This window comes from Marmota monax, unplaced genomic scaffold (assembly GCF_021218885.2).
Source record: "Marmota monax isolate L192 unplaced genomic scaffold, Marmota_monax_Labrador192_F-V1.1 WCK01_AAM20220418_F8-fsc00277, whole genome shotgun sequence".
NCBI classification, from domain to species: Eukaryota; Metazoa; Chordata; class Mammalia; order Rodentia; family Sciuridae; genus Marmota; species Marmota monax.
The window spans coordinates 1,411,493-1,431,380 of record NW_026694513.1 but is presented as its reverse complement, the minus strand read 5'-3'; the positions used below and the strand labels follow the sequence as shown (position 1 = coordinate 1,431,380).

At 37.8% G+C, this 19,888-nt stretch overlaps 1 protein-coding gene across 5 annotated transcripts in view; it reads right to left on the bottom strand.

The window, feature by feature from the left end:
- The window catches only part of Jak2 (Janus kinase 2), a 137,072-nt gene extending 129,676 nt beyond the window's left edge, over positions 1-7,396 (bottom strand). For 2 of the 5 annotated variants that reach the window (XM_058571449.1, XM_046420165.2), the window contains exons 1-2: positions 6,559-6,697; positions 6,120-6,246 (exon numbers count right to left, since the gene is read on the bottom strand). The gene's annotated coding sequence lies outside the window, so the exon portion shown is untranslated. Of the gene's footprint in view, positions 1-6,119; positions 6,247-6,558; positions 6,698-7,027 lie in introns of those variants that run through there. The other 3 variants (XM_058571450.1, XM_058571452.1, XM_058571451.1) reach the window with 3 other exon arrangements.
- Positions 7,397-19,888: the final 12,492 nt, after the last annotated feature.

Genomic DNA, 19,888 nt, shown 5'->3' with positions numbered 1-19,888 from the left:
CTAGAGAGAATCACATATGTAAGTGCAAATAAATGATAATATTCTAGTTCTTAGAATGAATGTGGTTTAATGGATATTTAACATATTATTCTTTAGAACTCACATGTAAGTTATATCTATTCTATTTTTACGATTTTCCCCTTTATGTACAATGAAATGTACAAATCTCAAGTGTATTCAATGAGTCTGAACAATGCACATACCTATGTAGCCCAAAGCCTACAGAAATTATCATTATCCCAGAAAGTTCTTTTATGTTCCTTCTCCACCAATCCCTGCTCCTACCATCCAAGCAGGCACTACTTTTCTGATTTTTTTTCCACTATAGGCTAGATTATTCTTTTGCTCACTGATTGTCTTATATCACTAGAATAAAAATTTGCAAAAAGTGCTAAACTGGATGTCTCATTCACTACTGCATTCTTATTGCCTAGAATAGGGCCGAACACAAGGAAGCTGTGAAATTAATGAAGAGTAAATAAGCATTATAATGAATTTTAATCAACCTATACATATATAATGGAAACACAGAACCTCAAATGTGAAACTTTTAGAAGTTAATATTATCAAAATTTACTCATATACTTTATAACTCTTAAGAGACACTGACTTCTCAGATCAATAATACCCAAGAGCAAATAATGAAACAGACTAAAACACTACTAAGCTGGAAACTAAAAGATCTAAAAATAATTTTAATCCACTATTATTACAAAGTAATGACAAGTGAATTACACCTTCCTGGCTTCAATAATAAAATTAATAAATTAAATTACAAATGTTTTTCTCTATTCTTAAAAATCTATGATTTCCAGTCAGTTAACACACAGCTTAAGTACCAAATAAATAATTCAAGTGCTGTAAAACTGACAAGGAGAAAATGATTGTGATTACTAAAAAGAAGGAAAAGTTTTAGAAGTTTCACAGAACAATTACAACATGGGCTAGAGCTTAAAAGGAAAAAAGAATTTAAAGAATGAGAAACAGAACATTATTTTCAGGGAGAAAGGAACTAAAAACGTGAAAAGAAGAATGTGCAAAGCATATTCCTGGAAGATACAGGTCCCAAAAAAAAAAGAAGAATTAAGGGAAAATTAAATTTATAATGATTTGGGAAAGGTGGTGCATGCCTGTAATCCCAACTACTAGAGAGGCAGAGGCAGGAGGATCATGAGTTTGAGGCCAACCTGAGAAACTTAGAAAGATCCTGTCTCAAAATAAAAAAGGGCTGAATATGTAGTATAGTGGTAGAACACCCCTGGATTCAACTCAAGTACTGCTAAAGAAATAAAATATCATGAGTCTAATCTTCATGTTTCAAATTAGCAAAGACCAAGTCATCTGAAAACATTCTGTTAATAAAGGTGTAGAAAATCATGTCTATATTAATTTGGCAACATGTGTTAAAATTTGAGAATACTTTCCAATTATAGACAATTCCCAAGGCTAAATACCAGATCCACACTCAGTTCTGAGTACTAGAGTGCTAGCCTTCATTTCTTTACCAAGTTCTAGTCATATGTCCCAATGTCTGGCTACAGATTTTCACTTGCCTATCAAGTGTCACCTCAAACTCAACATACAAAAAATAGACTCTACTATAGATAGAACCTCAACTCACTACTATGTATACAATTTTGTCAGTACTATCATAATCAAATTCTAGTTCTTTCTTTGTCATTAAATAATTGAGTAACATCAAACACATTTTTATATTTCTCTGGGTCTCAACATTTCTTATGCACAAAATGTATGAACTGGCTCAAATGTTCTAAGATGTCTTATAGTTCCAAAACCCTCTGATTTCCTGCCACTGAGGATCAAAACTTCAAAGTCATTTTAAATTACTCCTCTCCCCAAATCCTCTTTTTTTATCCAGTCCAAGACAGAGTCTTGTGACATCTCTCCACTCTGACTTATTTCCACTAAGTCCAATTCTGCATTATTTCAGGCAGAGAATATTTTCCTACATCGCTTCATTTTCAATTTCATACTACACTAGTACTGGCACCACTTTAATTTTCCTAAAATATTTATTTTAGAAAGCTCTTTCCCAATCTAAAACTTTTAAAACTTCTTCTTTACCTGTGGGGAAAAATATATTCTTCTCATCCTAATCCTTAAAGTCTCCATAAACCAACTCCAATCTACATTTAACTTGATTTCTTACTACTTTCTCACACAAACTTTCATTTCTGTCAAATTTTCTGTTCTCTATAAATGTCATATATATTCATCTTTGATTACTTCCTACACAAGTTCCTTTCTCTTACACAAAATCAGATCCTGACTAGTTTGAGTCTTTCTCCTCTCTAAACCTTCTCTGCTCACTTCAACCCTAAGTGGTCTCGAATATTTACAACTTTTATTATTTATCTTATATCCCCAATTATACCATAAGTCTCCAGAAAAAAAGAACCTATTTTATATTTTCTGTAGCTCCTTCAGATGTAGCAAAATACTATTTATGGTGCAGCTATTAGTAAATATTTGGTGATTAAAGCCCTTTTTAATTTACAACAAATATGTATTTATTGAATATTGCCCATATGTTCTGCACTATGTGTTTTTTAAACCTAAGGTACTATGCCTCAAAAAATACACAATAAAACTGAAAAGATATAAGACAAGGAAAATAACTATCAAACAACCAAAACACAGCATATAATTAAACTATGTGAAGATGTGCTTAGACTATGAAGTTATGTGAATACAGAGACCAAAAAAAAAAAAAAACACATTTACTGAGAAACCATTGCACAAATTAGATAGAATTTCATTATTATAATAGTAGCATTAATTAATAATAACAATAATTAACACTTAAGGAGATCTTAAGGTGCTAGGCTTAAGAGCTTTTAATGTATTAATTCATTTAATTCTTACTATAATCCTGTTGAAAAAGTACCATAATTCTTCTCATTTTCCAGATTAGGGGACTGACACACTGATCAGTTGTTCCATAACAAGTAGCTGTGAAATAGGGTGTAGAATTAAGATGGAGAACATAAGCAAAAGTTAAAGGATAGACCAAACATAGCTTGTTATCAGAAAATGGAGAAATTAACTTGCCAATCTACAGCAGAGAATACGTGCTGAGAATCCTTAGACAAAAGACTGAACAGAGAAGAGACTAATAGAATGTCATAAAAGCCAAGAAAACAAAGTTAAATTTAATGGGTGAAAAAAAAAAAAAGCCACTTAAGACATGGGAATAAGAGAATGCCACAATAAGGAGTATTATAATGATAACTTTACTTAGGACAAGCCGGAGGAAGAGACAAGATTTTGAGAAGCTTATACAATGTTCAATGTTTTAAGCATTGAAACAAGTCTTGGGATTCAAGTGGGGAAGGGGAGAAAGTAGAATTGTGATATACAAAAAAAATTAATAGCTATATTGAATGGATTAATATAAAAGGTAAATGGAAGAGCCAATTTAGAGATAATGCCTAATTTAAAGCCTACATGACCAGGAAAAGAAAATTTTTAGCTTTGTGTTACTCAGTTTTCAGAATACTTGACATAATTAACTTAAAACCAGGAAAGGTTTATTTGGATTTATGGTTTCATTCCTTGGATGCTTGAGCCCATTGCTTTGGGCCTACGGTGACAGAACTTGTGATGCTGAGCATGTGGAAGAGAAGGCCTGTTCACCTTATGACAGCAAGGAAGTAAAGAGAAAGAAGGGGCCTGGGTTCTAAACCACCCCCAAAAGAGAGATGCCCCCAATAACTTAACTTTCTTCCACTAAGCACTACCTCCCAAAGGTTCCACAACCTTCCAGTAGTGCTACAAGCTGACCAAACTTTTAACTCAAGGGCCTTTGGGGGATATTCAAGATCCAAAGTAAGGCAGGTGTATAAGATGATGATTTTTATTTGGATCATATTCAGCTTAAGGAGATGATCAGAAATAGTGTCAGACCAGTAATGAAAAAACTAGTAAGTGACTGTAATGACAAGTAAGCAACAGAATTAGTTTTAAAGTGAAAGAACTGAGCAGAAATTATAATGATATAAAAGGAGAGGAAATATATTAAGCCATGATCAACTGGCCCTGGCTTTTTGTATCAATAATTGTATCAGAAAAGCCAACTAAATACTAACACAGAGGTTCCGAAACTGTCTCCAATCAAGGAGCTCTTAGAATCTTAATAATTTTTTTCATGACATCCCTGCACTAAAAGAAATACTTCAGCATGTTCAAACAACCTAATAAGTATTATTATTCTTACAATTTAATGTCTGTTAGGCACTATACAACTTCTCAAACCTCAGAATTCAATTAAACACTACCAATAAGTTCCTATTCCACACCAACTTTCAAATAATTAGTAGTTGATTTTCAGCGGAGCATCCTTTGAAAACATAGCTTTACAAAGATAGAATGTTATAGAAAGCGATGTAGGTATCTGACATTGAAACTGTAAAGTAGCTTAAATTAATAGTTCAAGCCTGAGTTCACTGATGCTCCAGGCACCTTAGCACACAGTTTGGGAAACTGGAGACTAAAGGAAAAGGCTCCAAAAAAGGAAAAATAACATAATGGGGGAAGAACAACAAAAAAATAAAGTTCTTAGTATAGTGAACCACACGAGGGCAGCACACAAGCTACAAGGGGCAGGACAATGGGGCTCAAAAAGAGAGATAATAGCAAAAGGCTACAAGACCTCTTAGCCAGTTCAAGATCTAAAAGTCTTTTTGCTCCTCAAACTAAAGAGCAAGAAACACTGGTCACTGGCAGATCACTGTATGTGAAGTCATCTTATCTTTCTTTGATTCCCCTTTGCCTGCCCAATTGCAAATTTTTTTTTTCCTCCCTGCCTTCCCCAGCCAGGGTTTCACTATATTGCCCAGGCTGGTCTCAAACTTCTGGACTCAAGTGATCCTCCCACCTCAACCCCGGGAGAAGCACCAGGCACCAGTATGGCTTAACCAAGACTTCTTTAGCAGTCAGGCAATTTACTACTTTACATGCAACTTATTTAAACCTATAACAATCTTATAAGAAAAATGTGGCTCAAAGACATTTTAAATAATACAAGTGTTTAGAAGCAAGAATGTCATGATTCAAACATAGATCTGACTCTAAAGCCAAATTTCTTTCCTATTTGCCTAAAAATCTTCCTTTCAGGAATACCCAGGTCAGGAAGGGAAAGATATTACATTTGTCTCCCATACCTGAGACACCTGTCTCAAATCACTAAGGAAAAGATACTAAAAGAAACTATTTCCCAACCAGTCCCTTCAACTATGCTATAAACTCCAAACAGAATACTCACTTGGAGCAAAAATAAGCATTATGTGCTCATCTAGCCAACAAGTACTGCAGCTTCCCTGTACAAGTAAACACATGCACTATTATGGCAAGTGCTGGACACATTTAATTTACATACATGTTACACTCCAAAAGATAACTACACATATAAGCAAGTGAATCTCACACTTGATGAAGTAAAAGTTGAAGCAGATGGGAGGAAAGAAGCCAAAAAACTGATTATTCATTTTCAAATCTGCTGGGTGTTATTATCAGAATATATGCAGTAGCCCAACAACTCACTTGTATAAACCTATTATGAAACCAAAAGCAATCAACATCTCCCTATTTCCACTTCTGTTTTCTTTCTCCACATTTCTCCTCCTTTCTATGACATACTCAGCTGTTCCTATCCTTTCATTGAGAGAAAGGAGTTTCCCTTGACAGATTAATAACCACCGGAAAGTAAACTGGGTAAATTCAACCAACACAGCAAGATCAGACAGATAAAACTACCCAGGAAGAATTCAATGTGGTAGCAGAAAGCGCAGCAAGAACAGCTCAATAGGTATTCCTTACTACCTGGAAATATCCCTCTGAAAGTTTAAGAATTTCTGGCCGTTTGAAGATAAAGCGAAAGGGATGCTTTGCTTTTTTCTGCAAAGCCATGTTACTTTTAAGACCATCAAGAAATGTTTCTTGAAATATCTAAGAGCAACAATAAACATCTCAAAATTATTGTCCCAAGCCAACATTAAAAGTTCAGCTCTGCCATTTTCAGAGTAAGCAAGAGGAGCCCTGCCTGTCTACACAGGCATCCAACCTTCCTACGCACACACAGCTCGCCTTTACACCCTCACCTTACTGCGGCAATAGAGGACAGCAGCCAGGATATCATACCCACTGTCGCGGGAGGGGGAGGAAGGGCCTCTTTTTCTGCAGAAGAGAAACAGTTCACATCTTGTTCCCGTTGCCTGCTTCTGAAACCTAAAAATAGAAGCAGCTGTTACTACCGCAGAAATCCAGGGGAAATAGATGCTCTTTTCTAGGATGTTTAGATGTCTCAAAAATGTTAAAGAGGGACAAGTAAGGAGGGAGAGACTATGAGGGACACACGGATGCAAATATCAACAGCAAGGCATTCCGTCCTCGGTTTTGTCTTAAAGAGGAAGATTTTCTGGCTAAGTTCACTGCCACTGGCCGGAGTGGGGTGGGGGGAAATCGGGGATCGCGAGGTGGTAAGGGGTTGGAGAGACAACTGCTGCCCTCATCTAGACGCCAGGCAGCGACGACACCCACCGGCTGCGCGGATCGGGCGACAAGGGGCTGTCCTCAAGCCCTAAAGAGTTGCTCCTTCACGGTGCCTCCGGTGGGCCAAGGTCTGCGAAGCCAAGGACCCAACACGGGTCCGAGCGTCCGCCAGGCTGGGCCCTCGCGGGCCCTCCCGTACGGGCTCGGCTCCCACTCACATCCCTTGGCGGCAAGGACCCGGCCTGTCCCCGCGCCGCGGCAGCCCTCCGCCCCGACGGGTGCCGCAAGACAAGGCTCAGGGGCCCACGGGCCTGAGGTGTCTAACACGGCGGAGCGAACTCCGGAGAGCGCCGGGCGCCCGCCTAGCCTGTCAGCGCCGCTGGAGGCCGTTAGCGGCGGCCGCTGCTGCCCCCTTCTGCTCCTCTTCCTCTCTCCTTCCTACAGCCCACACCACTCCCACTTTGGGCAGCCGGGAAGCCCGTCACAGACGTTGTCTCCACCCTTTCCCGAGCCACACCGTCTTCTCAGCGCCGTAGGCGACACTGCTTAGGACGCCCTGTTTGCGTCGGACTCAGCCTCCGCGTTGGCCTCGAGTCGAACCGCCAGTTGGCGGCGGACTAAGGCCGGCTCCTGGCAGGGCCAAGGAGGCAGCGGGACGCTCTCCTGACTGCGCGTGCGCCGCTCGGCGGGCTGCGCTTTTCCTGGCGCTCGCCGGGGTTTGGAAAGGGTGGGCCACGCAGGACCGATGCCTCTCGGGAAGCTGGTGTGCGCGCGTGGAGATTCCCGGGGCAACCCCCGGGCGTGAGCGCGCAAGGAAGTTAAGGTAGCGGCGGCTCGCTGAGCACCGGGGCCTGGCAGGGGCTCGGTGTCAGCACTGGTCCCGGCACTCCCCAGATGGGCGTGTATGTGGCCGCCGCCCGCCGTGGAGGCGGCTGGGAATGAGTCAGCCGGGCTGGGAAGGCCCCACTGCACGCAGGCTGGCACCAAAGGAGGAAGGGCTGCCTCCGCACGGAGAGTTTCCCCTCCAGTGCACGTTGTCCCCTTCTGCTTTCGCTTCCACATTCCGGGTACTGCAAACCCGTCCTTACCCAGGCTCTGGGCCGCAAGGGTCGGAACAACTGGATCACAGGCGCTGTTTAGTGGCAATACAATCCCTAATGAGCCCCTGACTCCAGTGAGCCACCTCTGCTGAAAAGGGGAGAGGGTAGAATTAGGCTCACAGCGAATGAAGAGAAAACTTCTGTTACGAGCCTTATTCATTCATTGAAACATTTACCTGTTGCCTACTGGGTCCTAGATGAAGGCAACAGGCATTTCCTTGTCAGGTTGGAGCCTGTCTTTTCACACAAGTGACAAAGTATGCTTTGAATGTGTAATGTACTGGGCGTGTAATTGCCCCTAAGAAAAATAATAGTAAAGGAGTAGAAAGTGAGGGGGACGTTATTTTATGGAGGCCAAAAATGACTTGTTAGAGTTAACAACATTTCAGCAAAGTTCTGTAGAATGAGAATGTGACAATCCACGAAGAGTTTAAGGTAGAGGGACTAGCAAAAACAAAGACCCTAAGAAGGGAATGTGTTTGGCAAGTTGAAAGACCAGGAAATAAGTCATTGTGACTGGATGACAGTGAAGGAGGGGACAGTGGTAAGAGGTGAGGCAAAAGGCTTTGTTGAGTACCAGAGTGTATTTTGTCCACCTGAATGAAGTGATGCATTTATGGCTTCTGTTTCCCCTTACATAAACGATGTTGCCATTCAGATCTATCTTGTATGTGTTTCTTTAAATAAACTTCATCAGTGCAACCCCTTCATTTCTTCCTACATACGACCCATTGCAGGAGATCTCTGAGCAAATGATAGCAGGATATGAAATGACTTGAATTCACACTGACTCCTTTAAATAATGAACTAGAACCATTGTTTTCTCATAAGATGTGGGGTGGGAAAATTTACAGGGATATTGCATACCTGTGGTTACTGTCTTATAAGCAAAATATGCTGGAGCTCCTTTTTTTTTTTTTTTTTTTTTGTTAGAAACTGGAGTGTTTACTCAATGGCAAAACTAAAATCTGCCTAAAATATTAAGGCTGAAATTACAAACAACAACCACCATGAGATTTCCCTTTTCTATAAACAAAAACTCTTGCTGAGGTAAAGGCTGGAACACAAACCCACACAAAGAAGTGCTGAAGATGGCCATAAAGTCATTGTTAAAATTAGAAACAACAGAACTGTGGGAAAAGATTATCTTTCCTGAAGAAAAACATAAGTTTTAGAACTCTGAAACTATGTGCATGTATCATTGTAATAAATGATGTTCCTATATTTTGCAATGATGTGTTATTCAATTTGGCAATGTCTGTTACTGTCTCCCACCCTGTTTTCCAGGAAAAGAAGTTTGGAACTAGTGAATATTCAGGAATTTTTTTTTTGGGGGGGGGACTTTTTTTTTTTTTGTACTGGGGATAGAATCCAGAGGCACTTTACCACTGAGACACATCCTCAGTCCATTTCTTTTCTTTCTTTTTTTTTTTTAAATAAAGTTGGTTTTTTTTTTTAATAATTGTAATATTTATTTTTTAGTTTTCAGCGGACACAACATCTTTGTTTGTATGTGGTGCTGAGGATCGAACCCGGGCCGCACGCATGCCAGGCGAGCACGCTACCGCTTGAGCCACATCCCCAGCCCTCTTTTCTTTCTTTTTTAGACAGGATCTCACCAAGTTGCTTGGGGCCTTGCTAAATTGCTTCAGCTAGCTTTGAACTTACAATCCTCCTGCCTTAGCCTCCCAAGTCACTGGGATTACAAGCATGTGCCACCATGCCCACCAGGAATTTCTTTTTTATATTAGAAATTTGTGTATGGAAGATAAGGTGGACAAGCAAAATATATTATCCATAAACTTACAAAATGAGAAATTGAGAAATTCTCTACCTACTCACACTGATAGATGAAGTAACTTGCTTAGTGTTATTCAGAGAGAAAAAGTCTCTCTCCTCCCTACTATATGATTTTAAGCCAATGCTATGCTGGAATGTTGATCTCTTTTTACTCTGTGTATTAGGGGATTTTGGAGCTCTTTAGATAGTTCCTAGTAATATATCTCGAAATTTGCAAACATTTAGAAATTTACCCTTGTTCTTTAATAATGAAAAAGGAGAATTCTAAAGAATTTGATGAAGTCTTTGAAGTCATTCACTCAATATGGAGATAAGAAATGTTAACTAGATGGTTAACACATTTGGATTCAAAACTGATTATATAGCCACATTTACAGTTTAAAACAAGCAGCTAGTTGTCAATTATGGCACCCTGTATGGATTCGTGTGTCAAGATTCTGTCTTTCCACTATGGGAGAGCATGGCAGCAGAGGATCTTACATGCTGCATCCAAGCCCATACCTGCAACAAAACTTGACTCAGTCAAGAGGGAGATGGGGTCTTGGCTTCTATATTTTCTTTTAAGTTCTTGGGTAGTTTTGATATAAAACCATGGTTGAAAATCCATGGCCAATTGTTTAAGAAATTACACTTGACAGTCCAAACAACGCAGGTTTTAATCAAAGCTTCTCTTTCCTCATCAGTCAGGATAATACCATTTCTCTTGCTTGAAGAGACTTGTTTTAGTTTTAGTTTCTTTTCCACATTTTTCTATTGTTGCATTACAGTTGTAATTATTGATGGGGTTTGTTATTACATACTTGTATATACACACATTGAAGAGATACTTTTAAGATTAAACAGTATTTTTAAACCCTTAAGCATAACTATTAAGTGCCTGTATGATACTTAAGGAAAAGGGGGACAGTAAGACACCATGTCCATGAATGCCCCTTTCTTTTTCCAAAAACCCTGCCAAGTTATGAGAACAAGCCTGGGCCAGAATGTCCAGATACATATTATCTTGAAGGACACTGGCTTTCTCTTATGCAAATGGGAGATAGGGAAAACTAATGTTATTTGTAAAAAAAATTCCTTTTTGCAACTACACCAGTACAGTTGCTCCTTGGGGTACTAGTCATACGATAAACTAAGCAAGCTAATGTTGATGATGAGATTGGAAGAAGAGATGAAGGATCCCCCCTAGAGGATTCAGAGGGCCCATGGACCCACCAACACCTTGATTTAGGAAGTTAGTCTCAGAACTATGAAAGAATAAATATTTATGATTTAGGGATGGGGTTGTGGCTCAGAGGTAGAGCGCTCACCTAGCACGCACGCGTGAGGCACTGGGTTCAATCTTTAGCACTACATAAAGTAAAATAAAGACATTATGTTCACCTATAACTAAAAAATAGATATTTTTTTTAAAAAATTATGATTTAAGACACCAAATTTGTAGCACTTTACTTCTGCAGTCTACAAAACTAATATGCCATCCTACAAGCCTTGAGAATAATTTTTTTGTTGTTATTGCTAACATGCTGGGGATTGAACCCAGGGCCTCACACATACTAGGCAAGTAAGAACCCTACCACTGAGCTACACCCAGTCATTTTTACCTTTTATCTTGAGACGTGGTCTCACTATATTGCCCAGGCTGGCATCAAACTTATGATCCTCCTTCCTCAGCCTCCTGAGTAGCTGAGATTATAGGCATGCAGAATTTTCTCTTTTGCCAGCCACACCTAACACTGCCTCCCACTGAGCATTGATATAACTGTCCACTTGAAGGAGGAAAAAGTACCTTTTTTGCTTTCTATTTTTGTGTAATGGAGCTTCTGCTTAATTGTTCATTGACTGTCACCTTCACTAGTTACAGAACAAGCATAAAATGGTGTAATAGTCCTAAGGCAAATTCTTTTGGCTGAGTACTCCAATGCCACAAGAATTTTAGTATCATGTGCTTTCCACTCAGATGCCAATTCAGCTCTTTCACTATTCACAGGAAATGTGCTGGGAATCAACAGCATTACAAGTAATAAAATTTTAGTAAGAGTGATGACTTTGAAAAATTTTAAAAACAACTGTTCATTACTGGAGTAGAGATGTTTTAAGGTCCAAGAAAACTTACTGTTTTTACATTTTAGAACCTATTACCCATATTAAAGGGTTTCTAAATATATTTGTTGAGCAAGCTACTTTTTCTCCCTTTTAATTCACAAGTAAACATTAATACATACTAATTGTGGAAAATCCAATTTAATTCACAAAGTGGAAATTGCTGTTAATCCTCTTCCTGGCCCTCTTCACTTTCCAGAATTAGCACTGATAATTCTCTGAGGAATAACCTTTCCAACTTTTTTCAAAGCATTTTCCTACTTATTTCCTGTAGATATAGTTTGAGTTCTGTAAACAACATGAATAATTCTACGTTTCTGATATATTTTTTTAGTTTCAATATCTTGTCTTTATATATTCTTTTTAAAATTTTTTATTTATTTTAATGAGTTATATGTGACAGTAGAATGTATTTATGCACTCTAATATATTCTACATAGATGGGATATAATTTCTCATTTTGTTTGAGTGCACATGTTGTCGAATCATATTGGTCATGCAGTCACATATATACATAAAGTGATAATGTTTGTTTTGTTCTACTATCTTTCCTATCCCCACATCACTGCCCTCCCCTCCTTTCATTTCTCTTTAGCTAATCTAAGGTAACATTATTCTTCTCTAATGCTCCCCCCCTTATTGTGAATTAGCAGCCACACATTAGAGAAAACATTTGGCCTTTGGTTTTGTGGGATTGCCTTATTTTGCTTAGCATGATATTCTCCAACTCCATCCACTTATAGGCAAATGCCATAATTTCATTCTTCTTTAATGCTGAGTAATATCCCATTGAATATATATATACCACATTTCTTTATCCATTCATCTATTGAAGGACACCTAGGTTGGTTCCATTGTTTAGCTATTGTGAATTGAACTGCTATAAACATTGACACGCCTGCATTACTGTAGCATGCTGATTTTAAGTCCTTTGGATATAAACCAAGGAGTGGGATTGCTGGGTCAAATGGTGGTTCCATTCCAAGTCTTCTGAGGAATCTTCATATGGCTTTTCACAATGGTTGCACCAATTTGCAGTCCCACCAGCAATGAATGAGTATACCTTTTTCCCCACATCCTCACCAACATTTATTGTTGCCTGTATTCTTGATGATTTCCATTCTGACAGGAGTGAGATGAAATCTTAGTGTAGTTTTGATTTTAATTTCTCTAGTTGCTAGAGATGTTGAACACTTTTTTATATATTTGTTGATCAATTGTATTTCTTCTTCTGTGAAGTGTCTATTCAGTTCCTTAGTCCATTTTTTGATTGGATTATTTGGTTTCTGGGTGTTAAGTTTTTTGAGTTCTTTATATATCCTAGAGATTAATTCTGTTACATTTTTTCACTTAATGTATCTTGGAGATCTTTCATTTCAATACATATAGCTTTTCCTCATTTTTAAAAAATTCTTATATAACATTCAAAAATATGCAACTCATAATATTAGATAATTATATTTATGCTCTGCTTTTTGACAATAAAAATGATAAAACAGGGGCTAGGGTTGTAGCTCAGTGGTAGAGTGCTCGCCTAGCATGCATGAGGCACTGGGTTCAATCCTCAGCACCACATACATATAAAATAAAGATATTGTATCCACCTAAAACTAAAAAATAAATGTTTTTAAAAAATGATAAAATAGAACACCTATATATTTCATGAGCATAAAAGTATTTCCTAAGATAGATATTTAGAAATAGATTTTCTGAACCAAGGAAAATATACATTGAAAATTTGTTGGCAATTGCCAAATCAGCTTGCAAAAATTTCACAGCTGTCTTCAATGCTATTTCACTATAATCTCACAAATTCTGGATATTATGAATCTTTAATTTTAGATAACATTAATTCCAAATCACAGTCATTCTGATAGTTTGACATGTATTCATTAAACATCTATTATATGACAGGTATTTGGCAAATGTTAAATAATCTTTAGTGTGATATTAGATAACAATATTAGATTATGAAAGTTACCAACCATATTGATGAAGAAAATAATTTTTCAATTAATGGTACAGCTTTTTATACCATTTCCTTACTGGAGAAAAATTATTCCTTTGAGAAAATGCTAGTGAAATACAAAGATCACAGATAATTACTATTGGGAAACTGGATCAGTTATTCAATCTTTCTGAACTTCTGTTTCCTACTCTCAGCAATGAGAGTAACAGAAGTGTTTTATCTTGATTGATCTGAAGTGACAATGAGATGATATATAGTAAACACTCAACAAATTTCGGATAACAATAATAGGTAACATTCCAGTGCTTACAATATATCAAGCATTGTTCAATTTATATGTACTAAAAAAAAAAAAAAAAAAAAAAAAACTCTAGTATTTTCATCATGCTTAGTCACTGGCTCACTGGCTAAGAGGAGCCCAAGGAGGGAGGTATGAGAGGATGAAGAGAAGGCTTTCAGTGTAAACTCTGCAACTGACCAGAAGTGGAATCAGCTGGAGGCACTCAGCCAAATATGCACCTCATAACAGGTTTTCTTGGGCTGAGCACCTCTATGACTGCCTAAGAGTAAGAGAAGATAGGTTATAAGAACATAAAACTAACAGCAGATTTTTTTTAATTTTTTGGTTGATTTTTTTTCCTATGTATAGAGAACAAGGTTAGTTGGGTGCAGTGGTACATACTTACCATCCCAGCCACTAAGAAGACTGAGGCAAGAGGATCATAAATTCAAGGCCAGCCCCAGCAATTTAGAGATCCTGTCTCAAAATAATTTAAAAAAAAAAAAGTTGGGTATGTAGCTCAGTGGTAAAGAGCTCCTGGGTTCAATCCTAGGTTCAAATAGGATTTTAAAAAAAACAAGGTAACTGACAGAGAATGGAGGAGAGGAAGTAGAAATGTTGAGGTTTTAAGATAAAAGTGGAGGCATGAAGAAGTTCTCTAGAAGAGTAGGAGGGTGAAAGGACCAAGGACATGCACAGTTTGATTATTAGGCAGAATTAAGAGCCCACTAGACCTCAGGAATCTGACGTGAGATTCAGCAGCAGCGTGGTTGTGGGTTTTTCTCCACCCACACTCAGCTGCATAAGTCAAAGACCAGAATAAAGAAAAAGTTCAATTAAAGCAGGGTTGGAATTTTCCCAGGTGTGTAAGACACAGTGAAAATGGGACAAAAGTTGAGAATGCATGCAAATAACAGATACAGGTTATTTGTATCCCTTATCCAAAATGTTTGGGACCAGAAGTGTTGCAGATTTTAGATTTTTGTGGGTTTTAGAATATATGCAAATTTTCAGATTTTGGAGCATTTTGGATTTTGAGTTTTCAGATTAGGCAAGTTCAAACTGTACAATAGTTGATCATGGAATTTAAAATAGGTAAATAAGGAAATGAAGATATGGAGGTGGTCTCCTTTAGGCTTTGAATATAACCCTTGTTGCTCTGCCACTGCAACTTAGTTTTAAAATGGACATGTTTCTTTCTCTTCCTCTCTCCCTGCTCCTCCTTAATCTTTCTCCCTCATCTCTCCCCCTCCCTAATCCCAAGGGAAACAGGATTACCTTTCTTCCCCATCCTAGGCAGAGTTATCCATCCTTGAGTACACATACAGCATAGAACCCAGCAAACCAGACTTTGGGGATAGTAATGTAATGCCAGATTTGTGGGACCCCAATAGATGCAATCATACAAGGGTCTTTATTGCAAGCTGGAGCCTGGACTCACAACTGTTTCTGATGCAGCGGTCCTGAGGAGTGAGTCCCCCAACCCTTAGTTCAGTGAGGATTTATAGGTTTTGGGGGGATAATCTATGCATCACAATATCACACAGCAAATCATTTCATACTGCAGGAAAATCAAACAACAACTCTTAACATTGATTAGCACATTCATTGGCGGGAATAAGTTGGATAAGGGTGATTGGTGAGTTCAAGAGGTGAATACATTTGAACTGATGGGTTTAGGCCACAAGGTGTTGCAAGAGTGTATAACCTAAACTGCAGGGTTGCCTAATCATGTTATCAATCATTGAAACTAATGGGAGGGTCACCTGGCATTTCAGATATTTTCCCTGTCTCATGCTGATTGGTGGTTGCTATGGGTTCTCACCTAGCGTAACTGAGTCAGGGACACCTGGCGCTGCAGATCCTCTGGCTAAACAATTCAGCAGGGTGGGTATGTGCCTAGAAGCATTCTGTGGGTTTTTCCAAGGACAAGACTCAAGCCTCCTCTCTCTGGACAGATCTTAAGGTAGAAGCTGGTTTCTTGAAAATGGAGTCACATCAGTTTCTCTATAACAGAAGGTGTCAGAAATGATAATCTCCCAGATTAACAAGTAAATTACAACTTCAACAGAGAACATATGGAATGTAGCCTTTGAATCATCTCTTTAAAAGCCCCCTGCTTCTGCTGATGGGCAGAATCACAGCCTCTTGGACAGGAGTCCCCTATGTTTCTCCTTTGCTAGCAAAGCTCTAAACCATTTTTTGTTTTGTTTTGTTTTGTTTTTTGTTTTTCTCAAAACTGTGTCCTCATTATTGGATTGGCATCAGGGACAAGTACTGTGTAAGGGCAAGCAGAAGACAATGTCTGTCCCAGTGGGCAATTCTTTGAAGGATCATTGAAGTTGAGTGTGACCTGGAAATAGTAGAGATGGAAGTACAAAAGGTAGTAAGATTTCAGGAAAGCTTCTGCTGCCGGCTTGTCCACCATGTTCCCATTATATAAATAGTTTTTGTCTCTCAAACCAAGGTGCAGCTACTACTTTGAAGAATTATCCTTAACTATTTGAATGATGAAAATGTTCCTTGTCTAGATAAAAGATTATCGTAATCAGTTTCGATAGCTATCAGACTTTAAGACTTAACCTATCAGACTTTAAGACTTAACGCATACCTCACACTGAGTTTTTAAAGTCATAACCGCAGGCAGTATCTCCATTTTTACTTCCTTTTTTTGGCCTTCATTAATAATATCAAAACAAACTTGAATTCTTTTCCTGATCTTTGACCTAATTTTAAAAACTCTGGGAGATTATTTTCTTTAGAACATTTTTTGAAATATTTTTAGTTGTGGATGGAAACAATATCTTTATTTTGCTTATTTATTTTTATGTGGTACTTAGGATCAAACCCAGTGCCTCACACATGCTAGGTAAGCGCTCTACCACTGAGCCACAACCCCAGGATATTACTTTTTAAAGTAATATTCTTCAAACATTTTTTTTTTCTTTGCAATACTTGGGATTGAACTCTGGACCTAGCTCTACCACTGAGCTACATCCCCAACCCTTTTTATTTTCTAATTTTATATCCTAAATTGCTGAGGCTGGCCTAGAACATGTGATCTTCTTGCTCTACCCTCTTGAGTAGCTAGAATTACAGGCATGTCCCACCATGCCTAGCTTTTTTTTTTTTTTTTTTTTTTTTGACTCATGCAAGTTTTCCCACTCCCTTCTCCACTATAGTTGAATCCTCAAGCTTTGCTACTCCCTGTGTGATCTGGAGTCCAACAGTATCAGAATGACTTATCCAGCAATATCAGGGTCTTAGGCTCTACTCCAGATGATCTTTCAACAAGATCCTGGGTTAATTTTTACCAGCACTGCAATTTGAGAAGCACTTTTATAAAAACATTTCAAGGACGTTAAAATATACATTACTTCTCATAAGACCTTTTGCCAGTAACAGAACCTTTTCAGGAAAATTCAAAGTTTAAGATTACTTATGAAGTTGGGGTATAATTTAGAATAATTCTTTCAATAACTTGGTAATATATTCAAGAATCTTAAAATGGTGGGCTGGGGATGTGGCTCACTAGTAAGGTGTTTGCCTGGCATGTGTGAGGCTTTGGGTCTACCTCCAACAACAAAATAAAATTTTAAAATTTTTTAAAAAATTAACTTCAAAATAGACTAACTACATTGTTTGTTTCTGTTGTTTTTGAGTAACTACATTTCTGTAAATGTATGCTAAAGAAAGAATCCAATAGAACGGTAAAAGTTTTTAAGTATAAAAATGTTCATCTAAAGTGTTTTTTAAAATTAGAAACAAACTCAACATTTCTCAACAGTGCATAAGTAATAAATTATGGTACCGCAATGGGTAGAATGTTAACAACCAAAATTATGTTCACTAAAATACATGACATAGACAGAAAATGGCAAAGTAGAGAAATATAGGTCTCTGTCCCTCTGCAAAAACAACGAATGAGCTATCTAAACGTGTCAAATTCAATTTTTGTGGAATTGAACTTTTTCTGTAATCATCTAGTTAAAAACTCAGGACAAGGGCTAGGGATATAGCTCAGTTGGTAGAGTGCCTCATATTCACAAGGCCCTGAGTTCAATCCCCAGCACCACACACATACACACACACACACACACACACATACACACACACACAAACAGACTAAGAACAAGCAGGAGGAGATCTGGAGAAGAATCTACTTTGTGCTTGAGAACACTGCAATCTGCTAAATTGCCTACCTCCCATCCCCCACACCCTGAGCAGCAGTGGCCAGGAGGATCACACTCCTGGAGCAGGTTGCCAGGACCAGGGGGAACAAGGCAAATTTTATTCTCAAAACACCATAAATTTGAGTTTTGAACTCTTGACATTTCCCTTAAAGACCTGCGCAAAGGATTCATTTTGTTTCATATGACTCAGAGTGTGCCCAGAGCTGGGGTAGCTTCCGGGGTAGCTCTTTTTGAAAGCATTAAAGACATACATATTGATCACAGTGGCAAGGGCAAGGACTAACACTTTGGACAGAAAATAAGACTGGAAAGAAAAAGATTGGGAGAGGAGATATGTAGTAGGGATTTTTAAAGCTCCCTAGTATACAGGAAAATTAAGAGACTATGGGCACATCCAGTGCAAGACATACACTCCACAAACAAAGAGCTACTGTGTATGGTGGCATATGTCTATAGTTCCAGCTACTTGGGAGGCCAGGCAGGAGGATTCCTTGAGCCTATGAGTCTAAGACCACCTTGGGCAACACAGTAAGAAATGAGAACCCATCTTCAAAAAGAAAAAAAAATTAAAAAAGAGGGAAAAATTTTAAACCAAAATTGCATAAAGGAGAATACACATACACCATAAATGTTCAGGTGCCCTAAACACATAAATAAATGTTCAAAACCATTAGTCAATGAGATATTGCTATAAACACATCAGGATGGCTGAAATAAGAAGACTTTGCAACACCAAATGTCAGTGACAGTAAAAACAATTGAAACTCTTCACACTGTACTAAGTTATTCATTATTTATTACTTGTTGCTCAATTTAAGTTTTTAAGGGTTTCTTACCTATGAGGTACAGGGACATAATGGGTTAAAATTGTGCATTCACTGTATGTAAAATCTTAACTCCTCCAAAATCCATATACAAACATTGAATTCTAATTAATGATATGCATGCTCAAGTACTAGATGGAGTATAATGATATCTACAACTTCACCTTGAAATGCCTAAAAATCCAGATGGAGAGAGAGATCAATAGATGATTGGATAAGCATGTGATGAAGCAAATTAATTGCTAATTATAGAACTAGGTGGTGAGCATACCTGAATTCACTGTACAGATATTTCATTTTTCCACATACTAGACAATTTTCATAATAAAATATTAGAAAAAAAAAACCTATGTGTTAAAAAAAAATCCTGAAAGGAAAAACACAATTGACCTTGACATTTTGGAATATTTTTTCAAGTTATTTATAATGGCACATATTAATTTGATTAAAAAAAATGCAATGTACAACTTTAAAACTTTCTGCCATTTCTATGGTACAAAAATAAATAGGTTTTTTTTCAGTTTTTTACTAATCAGTGGAATATAGCTTTCTAGCTAAACAATGAATCCAAGTTTTTAAATGAAACTTCACATTAAAAACAAAATGAACACTATTGTCCCATAATTAAATTATTTTAATTTGGTTAAATTACTTGAAGCACATTTTCTTTGTACTTTCAGAGGGTTTCACCCTCAAGAGCTTCACAGTCTAATTATATCATAGATATTAAGTAGTTGTGTGATTTCATTCACAAATGTAAACTTCTGTTAGGAATATCTTTAAAATATACATGAAAATGCCTGACTCACTTTATGAAATAATGTAAAATAGAACAGTCATGCACTATTGCATAATGCTTTCAAGAGTGAAGCCTGTATGATAGTAGTCCCATTCGATTTTGGGTACTCACACAGCCGTCTTAATTTGTGTAAGTACCTTTTTTTTTTTTTTTGGTACCAGGGATTGAATTCAGAGGCATTTGACCACTGAGCCATATCCACAGCCCTATTTTGTATTTTGTTTAGAGAAAGGGTCTCACTGAGTTGCTTAGTGCCTTGCTGTAGCTGAGGCTGGCTTTGAACTTGTGATCCTCCTGTCTCAGCCTCCCCAGC